The 13,226-nt window shown below is 34.3% G+C and overlaps 4 non-coding genes across 4 annotated transcripts; 2 read left to right on the plus strand and 2 right to left on the minus strand.

The window, feature by feature from the left end:
* The first annotated feature begins 3,285 nt into the window (after positions 1–3,285).
* LOC127802957 (U5 spliceosomal RNA) lies at positions 3,286–3,402 on the plus strand. Its single transcript, XR_008023404.1, has one exon. It is a non-coding gene; the product is annotated as a U5 spliceosomal RNA (small nuclear RNA).
* Positions 3,403–4,624: 1,222 nt separating this feature from the next.
* On the minus strand, positions 4,625–4,784 carry LOC127802943 (U1 spliceosomal RNA). Its single transcript, XR_008023392.1, has one exon. It is a non-coding gene; the product is annotated as a U1 spliceosomal RNA (small nuclear RNA).
* Positions 4,785–11,162: 6,378 nt separating this feature from the next.
* On the plus strand, positions 11,163–11,279 carry LOC127802958 (U5 spliceosomal RNA). The gene has a single exon (XR_008023405.1). It is a non-coding gene; the product is annotated as a U5 spliceosomal RNA (small nuclear RNA).
* Positions 11,280–12,227: 948 nt separating this feature from the next.
* LOC127802944 (U1 spliceosomal RNA) lies at positions 12,228–12,387 on the minus strand. The gene has a single exon (XR_008023393.1). It is a non-coding gene; the product is annotated as a U1 spliceosomal RNA (small nuclear RNA).
* Positions 12,388–13,226: the final 839 nt, after the last annotated feature.

A 13,226-nucleotide genomic window follows, 5' to 3' on the forward strand; every position in this document is an offset into this window, starting at 1 on the left:
TCTCCGATCAATTGTGACAGCCCTTTCACCTTCAGACAAAATTCTAAATCAATTGATTCTTATTTTATATGAAACTAAACATTCAAAGCTTTCATATGAAATTAATAGTTGTAAACAAATTGAAAATTTATTCTCACTAACTTTTAACTTTATTACGTTATTGTAAAATTAAAACACATTAAACTAAAATATAAATAAATTTATCTAAATAATAGTTATATAAGAAAATGATTGTGCCCATGACTACTATAATATAAAGTAATATTATTTATCTAGACTAGAGATAAATATTCAATTTAATTGACATATTTTTATTGAAAAATAAAAAGATACAAATATTTATTAAAAAATATGTCAATTAGATTAGAGATTCATCTCGAATTTAGACAATTAAAATCAAAGGCTTTTTCAAAAAAAAAATTGTTTTAATATAAAAATTAAACACAAAATCAAGCCACCCTAAATAATTCATGGTCGTGTGGTGTCAAAATGGGATGGAATTGGAGGCAGCTATTCCCAAGGGGACACTTACAACTCTTAATTACAAGGATCGGAAAATTGCGTTACATATCACTTCTCCTTCAATGCGTATATCAGCACAACTTTGCTCCTCAGCCACCCATCTTCATGCATCTCACTTCTCCTTGCTCACTGGTTTATATATATATATATATATATATATAACAATTCACAAATAATGCATATCACACAAATAAATAAAAATATTTGTAAAATCTTACTTTCAAGATGCTTTAAATCTTGACACAAAATCAGTATATAGTTACGTTTAGATAGAAGACTCATTTAGTCGTTTCTCCTTTCTTTGCTCGAAATTTAATATCATCATTTTTTATTTATTATATGAAATATGAACTATGAGATTTAGTCCATGATGATGCTGAAGCGATCATAAGGAGGAGATTGGAAGGATTTTTGTCCTTCAAAAGAATTTTTACGCTTAAGGTAACGTTTGTTAATTAAGATATAAATCAAAAAATATGAAATATAAAAAATATATCTTAAACTTTACAGATAAATTATCTTAATAGAATTTTATTTTACTCATTTTAACAAACATTACCTAAATCAATGAGGAGGAGATAGGCTAATATAAAGCAAGCTTCTATTAATGTGTTTATATTTTTATAAGTTTATTCTTATTTATAGATAATGTAGAGTGGTACACAAACTGTAATTTGATCTTTGGATCGATATTCTTGAATAGTTGATTATATTTTTAAAATATTAAAGAGATTCTTAATTGATTGAATCTACGAGAGCAAACTAAGTCAACCTAGATCTTCCATGTCGACTACGTATCCACGTCAAATAGGATCAGGGGGTCTCTCCTAAGACGAATTTTGAAAATCTAAGAGGCGTTTAGACATTTTTTGATACAAACACTTAATGAGTTCGGAATATACATGGCACATGGTGATTGATGGGCCATAGGAGCAATAGAATAATTTCTCCCTCAATGAAATTCCCTCGTCGGATTATAAAAAGGAAATTATGGAATTTAAAATTATTATTTAATTATAATTATTTGAAGCATTAAAATTTAATTTCAATTTCATCTTAAATTTGGACTAAAAAATTGAAATAAGACATTATTTCAAATACCATAATTTAAAATGACATTGACATAAAATCTATCTATTCATACACAATTTAACTAAAATTTGCAACATTTGTAGTCACGTTTAAAAGAGATCATGGCTACCCAAATAAATGAATCTCACACCTTCACATAATCTACAACAAAAGGGAGGTGAAAGGAAGGAACTAACATAGCAGGTACACAAAATCAAGTGAGTTAGTTATTATGAACAACTCCAAAACATAATACAAAAGAGATGCTAGAGAAATATCACCAAAATTAGACTATTATTATAGAGTACAAAACTGGAGTTGTAGAGCTCAAATAAATGATCTGACCATCCAAATTAAAGTGCTGGATGTCCTCTATTTATGGACCAAAAATCAATCATAATTGGACCATGGATGCTCTCCAATCTGCAGATGATCAAAAATTGTCCGTTGCTCTTCAACCTATAAAATTCAAACAGCAAACCCTCTGTTTAGAGACCAATGATCGGAGCTGAAAACCTCAAAACATTAATCTGATTGTTCAGAATGAAAAACTAGATGTCTTCTACAAACTAGCCAAAAATCAGGAAGATCGCTCCACAGATGATGCCTTAATCGATCATTTTATAAAACCTACACACTCTTTCACACACCTTCTCCAACTCTCATCTCTTCTCTCGTTAAAAATAATTGCCTACACACACACCTTCTCCTTTTATATTGAAAAATTTGAAACCCTTAAAGGCCTTGAGTTTCATGCTCATGGGCCAAATAAGTTTTGGGCTTCTCCACATGGGAAGGGATCCAAAACCCAACAATGGTGAACTCAAGGCCCAAGCTTTATACTCTTTCATATTTGGCTCGAATACATAGAAGAATTGAGAATGGTTTATTTTATTTTTCCTTACAGTCAATCACCTTTTGATGCTATGTGAGGGGTTATGATTTTGGATAGAAAATAAACTATAAATAAATAATCAACCACATAAATGAATATAGAATTTAATGTGAAAAACTTAAATTTAAAAAATTCACAAGTAAAAAGAACAAAATATCACATGAAGATATTAGTATAACAAAAGTAATATTTTGTTACAATAATTTTAAGATATTAGACACATTTATAAATCTAAAACTCATATGTATATGTATATAAAACTTTTTATTCTGATCATAAAATGAGTCGAGAAGATAAGTTTTTAAATGAGATAAATCTTAATCACAATCGAATTTGACATGCTAATCAAATTCAAATTTAAAGTCTTAATTACGATCATATTAGCAATCCCAATTTCAAAAGAATTTGAATTTTGGATCACAATTATCACACAATAAGTGTCATTAATTTTTTTAGCCAGTTAATTAAAAATGCATATATTTGTATAGTTATATTAACTCTGACATGGTCTTAGCAAGGAATGAGAGTAATCTAATCAAATCAAACGCATAAAAAAGCATAATATTTTTTAATTTCTTTCAAATTAGGCATAAGCTGGGCTCAAATAAGCTTTGCATTTCCTTGTTTCCTCACGCAAACACAGAAAAAACAGAAGGCAACCCACAGAACAGAGGTGGTTCTGCAAGCTTGTAGGCCAGTCTAATATATTTAGTTTTGTCCCACATCGCATAATTTTGAAACAAGCAATCACTCAGTGCTGTTAGAAAACAAACCAAACGAGATGTAGGGAATCACGCAGCCGTGCAGAGAGCGCAGAGCGAACTATTCTTTCGCCTTTTACTAAAGAATACCGTGCGTTCGCTGCATATTGCGGCATACGCTTATTTTTGGAGGAGCTTTCCCATTTTTGGGCTAAGCTCCCAACTATCTCAGTTTCAACTTTCCATAATCTGTTAGTTTTTATTTAATTATGGTTTCATTCGCTAGAGTGGTTACTCGTGCGTTTGTTTGAAGAAAGAGTATTACGTCCTTGTTTTATTGAGAGATCAAGAGTCTATTTTGTTAAAAGGATATGCCAGTTGCTAAATAGGCCCCTAGAAAGAAATTACACAGAACTGACCAACTAATGTTCCGTTTGGAGGAATATAAAACCGATCACCTGCTGTGCTTCCATTAGGTATTTTATGGGAAGGTTTCTAGACAGTTCCAAGAAGACGGAAGCACAGGTTTGTTTTTTGTAACCTTTTTACTTACTAAAATAACCATGTCGTTGATTGTATTATCTGAGGGTGTTAAAATCATGCAATTTCTTATAAAATATTTTTTTTTTAAAAAAAATAATCAATGACAATACATCCCATAAGTTACACAAGTCACCTCTCTAGTAAATATAATATAAAAATATATAAAATGAAATGAAAACACCATAATCAAACCCTTCACACAACATAAAATATAAAATGTATTTTTAAAATTTGAAAATCAAAATTGAAAATAACAAAATGAACACAATCAAACCGCACTAAATAATTCATTGGCATGTCATCAAAATGATACAAACTTGAATTCAAACTGAAATTGGACGCAGCAATTCTCGAGTGGGACAATTCGATAAGTACGAGGAAAAATGCATAAGTTATTTTGGTTAAACGGCCGTGCGACTCTGGCCTTTCATCCGTTTCACATCCGTACAAGCTTTGCTACTCAACATTACAACCGATATGCTCAAACAATATTTTTCACAAATTATGCAAAAGTTTGTGTTACTTACTTCCAAAGTCTGAACCCAGACATAAAAAATCATTATAACAGGTTCCCAATTTGTTTTGCCCTCTTCTAAAACAACGGAATCTCACCGTATCTCACCCTCGCAGAGCCTTAGAACAAAAAAAAAGCGGAATTTCAGCCACCACACCAGCATTCAGCAAAAAGTAAATATAAAAAAAACAGCTCTAGTTTATCTTGCGAAGCAACGGCTCAGATCAAATTAACATGGGCCCCGGCACAAGATGAAGGCTAGTGACCTAAACTGGTTAGCAGATTCTCACAACTAACGGGTAGGGGTGGGGGCCGGGGCGGGGGGCGTTGAAACCAAGTTTCCCTTGGCTTCATGAAAACCTTTAGAATTGAATTGGGCAGGGGCCGCGCGAACGCAGGCCCCCTCTATCACAAATTATGACGTAGGCTCGACCACTTGGGCCGACCTTAGGCGGACGCCCCTCCTCAGTGCAATGGAGGTCGTCAACCTAGGCCATGGACCTAATGGATCGCCCATCGACCCCGTCCAGGTAAGTATGTTGTACCATCGGGTTTCCTTGTGTTATATTGACATTCCACACCAGCCACTGCTCCCTATGATTCCGATGTGGGATGAACTCAACTAACAGTGTCTGTGAATTCCATCTCCCCTTCGGAGTAGAACAGAAACTACATTAACCTTTTGAACTGAACTAATCTTAACAAATAATTACGAGTAGATAAAAGCCAAAAATCGTTTATATAATTACAGGTAGAGATGAAAACCAAAGATTATGTTTGGCTGCGTTGCGTTAAATCAGAGGAGGTTCAAAATACGTTGCTGCGTTTTCAAGGCTATGCTTTGTCTTTGACACTTTGGCCTGAATGTGACACTATTTTTTGAATTCTTGAATTCTGTGTGGTGGAAGGTCTGTGTTTTACCTTTGAGGCACTCAAGTAAGATTTATTCATAGATCTCCCTGTTTTTAAAGTGTTCTGAACTAATCCAGGGTTAAAGCCCTACAAGCCTTTTTTGCGCCTTCTCCGATCAATTGTAACAGCCCTTTCACCTTCAGACAAAATTCTAAATCAATTGATTCTTATTTCATATGAAACTAAACATTCAAAGCTTTCATATGAAATTAATAGTTGTAAACAAATTGAAAATTTATTCTCACTAACTTTTAACTTTATTACGTTATTGTAAAATTAAAACACATTAAACTAAAATATAAATAAATTTATCTAAATAATAGTTATATAAGAAAATGATTGTGCCCATTACTACTATAATATTATAAAGTAATATTATTTATCTAGACTGAAGATACATATTCAATTTAATTGACATATTTTTATTGAAAAATAAAAAGATACAAATATTTATTAAAAAATATGTCAATTAGATTAGAGATTCATCTCGAATTTAGACAATTAAAATCAAAGGCTTTTTCAATTTTTTTTTTGTTTTAATATAAAAATTAAACACAAAATCAAGCCACCCTAAATAATTCATGGTCGTGTGGTGTCAAAATGGGATGGAATTGGAGGCAGCTATTCCCAAGGGGACACTTACAACTCTTAATTACAAAGGATCGGAAAATTGCGTTACATATCACTTCTTCAATGTGTATATCAGCACAACTTTGCTCCTCAGCCACCCATCTTCATGCATCTCACTTCTCCTTGCTCACTGGTTTATATATATATATATATATATATTATGTATAATAATTCACAAATAATGCATATCATACAAATAAATAAAAAATATTTGTAAAATCTTACTTTCAAGATGCTTTAAATCTCGACACAAAATCAGTATATAGTTACGTTTAGATAGAAGACTCATTTAGTCGTTTCTCCTTTCTTTGCTCGGAATTTAATATCGTCATTTTTTATTTATTATATGAAATATGATCTATGAGATTTAGTCTATGATGATGCTGAACCGATCATAATGAGGAGATTGTAAGGATTTTTTCCCCTCAGAAGAATTTTTACGCTTAAGGTAACGTTTGTTAATTAAGATATAAATCAAAAAATGTGAGATATGAAAAATATTCTGAACAAAAATATACATGACTTCCTATCTTGAACTTTAAAGATAAATTTAGTCATTCCTCCTGTAATACCCCATGTTCGTATAAGAATGCCACGCAATTTCGATGAGTTTAGAATACCGAAAAATTGGTTTGATAGCAGTTATAAATATCGAATCGACTCCAAGGAATGCCTCGAGGTAAAAATTATCTAAGAAAAATTATATAGTCTTGACGAGCGTTCCGAGATAAGATTTATGGTATCGAAAGAAATCGAATCGGGAATAATCTTCGATACAGCTAAAATATAGCTACTAATTAGGCTGTAAAACCGAATCATCATAGAAGACTCCCGAAAAATCAACGGAACTCTAGGGGGCTCCGGTTTTGTGTAATAAGCAACCCTTCAGTGGTTTTGGGATTAACCGATAGCCCGGTGAGGACACTGGGGCGAAATCGTCATTTTCAGCTAAGATTTGGATTATTAATTGTGAATTTTCAGTATTATAACGCAAATTAATTTGAGATTTAAGACCGTAGCTTCAATTAGAAATATGCACTAATGTAATAAGGATGAAATTTAGGGTTTAATGTATAATTTTTAAATTAATTATGTAATTTTCTATATATATTAATGTAGTTATATATATATATATAAATTGCGTGTGTGTGTGCGTGTATGGCAGCCGTCCCCTGCAACTTGCTATGCCCTGCAACGCTTCTGCAAATATCCAAGCCATGCCCTGCAAATTTGATTGCTGAAGAAATGATGTGATTTACACGCCAAGAGGGATGGTTGAGGCAGACGCGAGGCTGTGGCATTGGCCTATAAATAGGGAGCAATTGGAGAAGAAAAAGCACGGGAGCTTCGGCCAAGAGCTTCAGATAGAGGAGGGCCGAGTAATGCGAGAGAGATGGAGGGATCGAGCTCGGGCTGGGCGATCCGAGAGAGAGAGAGAGCGAGCTAGAAGGGAGATGGGCCGAAGTCGGCCATGGTTGTTTGCGAAGCAAGCTCGAGCGAGGCAGCTGGAGCGATCGGACGCACTGGTAGCAGGTCGAGGCAGCAACTATGGGTGCGGCGTCCGGCGAGGGCTGAGGCAAGAAGCAACACCAGTCAGCCATGGCCGACGCAAAGCTGCCGGTCGCAAAGTAGGTGCGGCTATGGCCGTGGGCAGCGGCTGCGGCTGGCCGCGATGGCGATGGTCGCACGGGCAGAAGGCATGGCGCAGGCGGCGACAACGCTGGCAGCGGCTCGTGGCGGCGGCAGTAGCTGGTGAGTTGCAAACGTTCGCGGGGAGGGAAGAAGAAGGAAGAGGGAGGAAGAAGAGAAAGAAAAAGAGAAAAGAAAGAAAAAGAAAAAAAAAAGAAAAGAAAAAGAAAGAAAGGAAAAGAAAATAGGAAAATGATGGAAAAAATTTTGAAAAATAGGAAATTATGTTTCGATAATATTCCGGAGATTTTGGCAAGAAAAATTGCCCGGGTCCGCGTTTCAGGAATATGGCACACATACCGAGGAAGTCGGAGTTATTAAGTTAAAGTAAAAACTTCTAGAAAATTTCAGAAATTCAAGAATATTATTTCATGAATTTTCTTAGTGAAATATTTGAGAAATATTTAGTTTGGATTTATTGAGGAAAATTAGGAAGAAATAGAAAGAAAATTAAAGAAAATGTCAGAAATTATGAAAAAATAGGTTTTAATATTTATTTAAATACCTATGGTGATTAGGATGCTTTGAGGTTTAAGTTGAAGTGACTGGTGCAAATTTTGAGGTTGGTACGCAAATCGAGGCAATGCACGAGGCAAGGCACGGATATCGAGATAGGCCGATAAGCTTGAGAAGGTAAGTGATACTCCCCGATTAAAGTTAGTTTTATGAAAAATGCTTCGTTAGTAAGTGGTTTATGTTCCTTGAAAATGTTTTCATCATATTGATATGTTCTGCTATGAATCCATCACGTAAACTGCATACATGACATGACCATGAAATGCATAAATACACGTTGATATCATTGATCACTCGCATTTGAGGCCATAGAGAGTACGAACTGGCACCGCTGCTTTACCAAGGGTGCACCCATACACCTCGGTTTCGAAAGAGAGGGCCGCAAAAATGGTAAATAGCATTAGGGGTGCAGCTGACACCTACGATGAAAGACATTACATTCATACACGAAATATGTTTTTTGTACCCTTACTTAGATGATTCATCATCTAATTTGGGCTTTGCTCCTGGAATATTCAAACATTCCAGGTGGAGATTGTAGCAGATACGAGGATAAATAAGGCATGAAATGGCACTTAGCAGAGTGTATGAGAAATGAAATGTATATAACGTAGCCCCTGTATTTAAGTTCTGCTACTTTAAATTTTGAACGTTTTGAGGAATGTTGAAGATGTAAGAATATATTTATGATTAATGTTAAGATATCAAGTTTCGATCATTGCTTCCGTATTTGATGTGTAAGTGATTGTCTTTCGAGATTAATGTATGGGAATTCTGAAACGGATTCGAGGAATGATGTGATTTAGATTTAATGCTTGAAAGAAAAAATTTATTGTTCCGAAATTGTCCCAAGATATAACGCGCCTAGAAGAGCGGGGCGTTACACCCCCCATTCGGATAATTTATCTTAAACTTTACAGATAAATTATCCTAATAGAATCTTATTTTATTTATTTTAACAAACATTACCTAAATCAATGAGGAGATAGGCTAATATAAAGCAAGCTTCTATTAATGTTTTATACTTTTAGAAGTTTATTCTTATTTATAGATTATGTGGAGTGGCACGCAAACTATAGTTTGATCACTGGGTCGATATTCTCGAATAGTTGATATTTTTAAAATATTAAAGAGATTCTCAATTGATTGAATCTACAAGAGCAAACTAAGTCAACCTAGATCTTCCATGTCGACTACAGATCCAAGTCAAATAGGATCATGGGTCTCTCCTAAGACAAGTTTTGAAAATCTAAGAGGCATTTAGACATTCTTTGATACAAACACTTAATGAGTTTTGAATATACATGGCACATGGTGATTGATGGGCCATAAGAACAATAGAATAATTTCTCCCTCAATAAGATTCCCTCGTCGGATTATAAAAAAAAAAAATTATGGAATTTAAAATTATTAATTAATTATAATTATTTGAAGCATTAAAATTTAATTTCAATTTCATCTTAAATTTGGACTAAAAAATTGAAATAAGACATTATTTCAAATTCCATAATTTAAAATGACATTGACATAAAATCTATCTATTCATACACAATTTAACTAAAATTTGCAACATTTTTAGTCACTTTTAAAAGAGATCATGGCTACCCAAATAAATGAATCTCACGCGTTCGCATAATCTACAACAAAAGGGAGGTGAAAGGAAGGAACTAACATAACAGGTACACAAACTTAAATCATTTAGTTGTTATGAACAATTTCAAAGCATAATACAAAGGAGAGGCTAGAGAGACATCATCAAAATTTAAGTTGTTATTATAGAGTACAAAACTAGAGTTGTAGAGCTCAAATAAACGATCTGACCATCCAAATTAAAGTGCTAGATGTCCTCTATTTATTGACCAAAAATCAGTCAGAAATGGACTGTGGATGCTCTCCAATCTACAAATGATCAAAGATTATCTGTTGCTCTTCAACCTATAAAATCTAGACACCAAACCTCTCTTTAGAGATCAATGATCGGAGCTGAAAATCTCAAAACATTAATTTGACAGTTTAGAATGAAAAACTAGATGTCTTCTACAAACTAACCAAAAATCAGGAAGATCAAACCACAGATGATGCTTTAATCGATCACTTGATAAAACCTACACACTCTTTCACACATCTTCCCCAACTCTCATCTCTTCTCTCGTTAAAAATAACTGCCCACACACACACCTTCTCCTTTTATATTGAAAAATTTGAAACCCCTAAGGGCCTTGAGCTTCATGCTTATGGGCCAAATAAGTTTTGGGCTTCTCCACGTGAGAAGGGACCCAAAAAACCCAACAATGGTGGACCCAAGGCCCAAGCTTTATACTCTTTCATATTCGGCTCGAAAACATAGAAGAATTGAGAATGTTTTATTTTATTTTTCCTTGCAGTCAATCACCTTTTGATGCTACGTGAGGGCTTATGATTTTGGATAGAAAATAAACTGTAAATAAATAATCAACCACATAAATGAATATAGAATTTAATGTGAAAAACTTAAATTTGAAAAATTTACAAGTAAAAAGAACAAAATATCACATGAAGATATTAGTATAACAAAAGTAATATTTTGTTACAATAATTTTAAGATATTAGACACATTTATAAATCTAAAACTCATATGTATATGTATATAAAACTTTTTATTCTGATCATAAAATGAGTCGAGAAGATAAGTTTTTAAATGAGATAAATCTTAATCACAATCGAATTTGACATGCTAATCAAATTCAAATTTAAAGTCTTAATTACGATCATATTAGCAATCCCAATTTCAAAAGAATTTGAATTTTGGATCACAATTATCACACAATAAGTGTCATTAATTTTTTTAGCCAGTTAATTAAAAATGCATATATTTGTATAGTTATATTAACTCTGACATGGTCTTAGCAAGGAATGAGAGTAATCTAATCAAATCAAACGCATAAAAAAGCATAATATTTTTTAATTTCTTTCAAATTAGGCATAAGCTGGGCTCAAATAAGCTTTGCATTTCCTTGTTACCTCACGCAAACACGGAAAAAACAAAAGGCAACCCACAGAACAGAGGTTGTTCTGCAAGCATGTAGGCCAGTCTAACATATTTAGTTTTGTCCCACATCGCATAATTTTGAAACAAGCAATCACTAAGTGCCGTTAGAAAACAAACCAAACGAGAAGTAGAGTATCACGCAGCCGTGCAGAGAGCGCAGAGCGAACTATTCTTTCGCCTTTTACTAAAGAATACCGTGCGTTCGCTGCATATTGCGGCATACGCTTATTTTTGTAGGAGCTTTCCCATTTCTGGGCTAAGCTCCCAACAATCTCAGTTTTAACTTTCCATAATCTGTTAGTTTTTATTTAACTATGGTTGCGTTCGCCAGAGTGGTTACTCGTGCGTTTGTTTGAAGAAAAGAGTATTTCGTCCTTGTTTTATTGAGAGATCAAGAGTCTATTTTGTTAAAAGGATGCCAATTGCTAAATAGGCGTCCCTAGATAGAAATTACACAGAACTGACCAACTAATGTTCCGTTTAGAGGAAATATAAAACCGATCACCCGCTGTGCTTCCATTTGGTATTTTATGGAAAGGTTTCTAGACAGTTCCAAGAAGACGGAAGCACAGGTTTGTTTTTCGTAACCTTTTTACTTATTAAAATAACCATGTCGTTGATTGTATTATCTGAGGGTGTTAAAATCATTCAATTTCTTCTAAAATATTTTTTTAAAAAAAAAAATTAAACAATGACAATACATCCCATAAGTTACACAAGTCACCTCTCTAGTAAATATAATATAAAAATATATAAAATGAAATGAAAACACCATAATCAAACCCTTCACACAACATAAAATATAAAATGTATTTTTAAAATTTGAAAATTAAAATTGAAAATAACGACCGCACTAAATAATTCATTGGCATGTCATCAAAATGATACAAACTTGAATTCAAACTGAAATTGGACGCAGCAATTCTCACCGTATCTCACCCTCGCAGAGCCTTAGAACAAAAGGAAAGCGGAATTTCAGCCACCACACCAGCATTCAGCAAATTATAATTATAAAAAAAACAGCTATAGTTTATCTTGCGAATCAACGGCTCAGATCAAATTAAACATGGGCCCCGGCACTACATGAAGGCTAGTGACCTAAACTAGAAGCAGATTCTCACAACTAACGGGTAGGGGTGGGGAGGGGCGGGGCCGTGGAAACCAAGTTCTCTTGGGCTTCATGAAAACCTTTATAATTGGATTGGGCAGGGGCCGCGCGAACGCAGGCCCCCTCTATCACAAATTATGACGTAGGCTCGACCACTTGGGCCGACCTTAGGCGGACGCCCCTCCTCAGTGCAATGGAGGTCGTCAACCTAGGCCATGGACCTAATGGATCGCCCATCGACCCCGTCCAGGTAAGTATGTTGTACCATTGGGTTTCCTTGTCTTATATTGACGTTCCACACCAGCCACTTCTCCCTATGATTCCGATGTGGGATGAACTCAACTAACAGTGTCTGTGAATTCCATCTCCCCTTCGGAGTAGAACAGAAACTACATTAACCTTTTGAACTGAACTAATCTTAACAAATAATTACGAGTAGATAAAAGCCAAAAATCGTTTATATAATTACAAGTAGAGATGAAAACCAAAGATTATGTTTGGCTGCGATGCGTTAAATCAGAGGAGGTTCAAAATACGTTGCTGCGTTTTCAAGGCTATGCTTTGTCTTTGACACTTTGGCCTGAATGTGACACTATTTTTTGAATTCTTGAATTCTGTGTGGTGGAAGGTCTGTGTTTTACCTTTGAGGCACTCAAGTAAGATTTATTCATAGATCTCCCTGTTTTTAAAGTGTTCTGAACTAATCCAGGGTTAAAGCCCTACAAGTCTTCAGTTCAAACATTTTAGGATATGAGAAAATCGTTTAAAGGTAAAAGGGTGCAGTTCAAGAGGGATTTTCTTAAGGTAGGAGAATGTTAGTTAAGCGAGACAGGGCTTTTCTTCTAAAGATTTGTATTTGGTTAGTTCTCTTTAAAATAACTTATTACCAGTAATAATTTCTCAAAAAATTGGTACTATCGGTGCTCTTGAGAGTACAGGGCGATGTGTTGTTTGAGTGCCAATGCCAAACAGGCCCTACCCTGGCATATAAATTACAATAGAAAACTGGGCGTTGATGTTATGGTTTTCTTTGGTATGTACATTAATGTTACGTTGAGCTGGTGTGCTTTGCATTGGATATTTCATTGAAAGATTCC

Source organism: Diospyros lotus, chromosome 5 (genome assembly GCF_014633365.1).
Source record: "Diospyros lotus cultivar Yz01 chromosome 5, ASM1463336v1, whole genome shotgun sequence".
Classification (NCBI taxonomy): Eukaryota; Viridiplantae; Streptophyta; class Magnoliopsida; order Ericales; family Ebenaceae; genus Diospyros; species Diospyros lotus.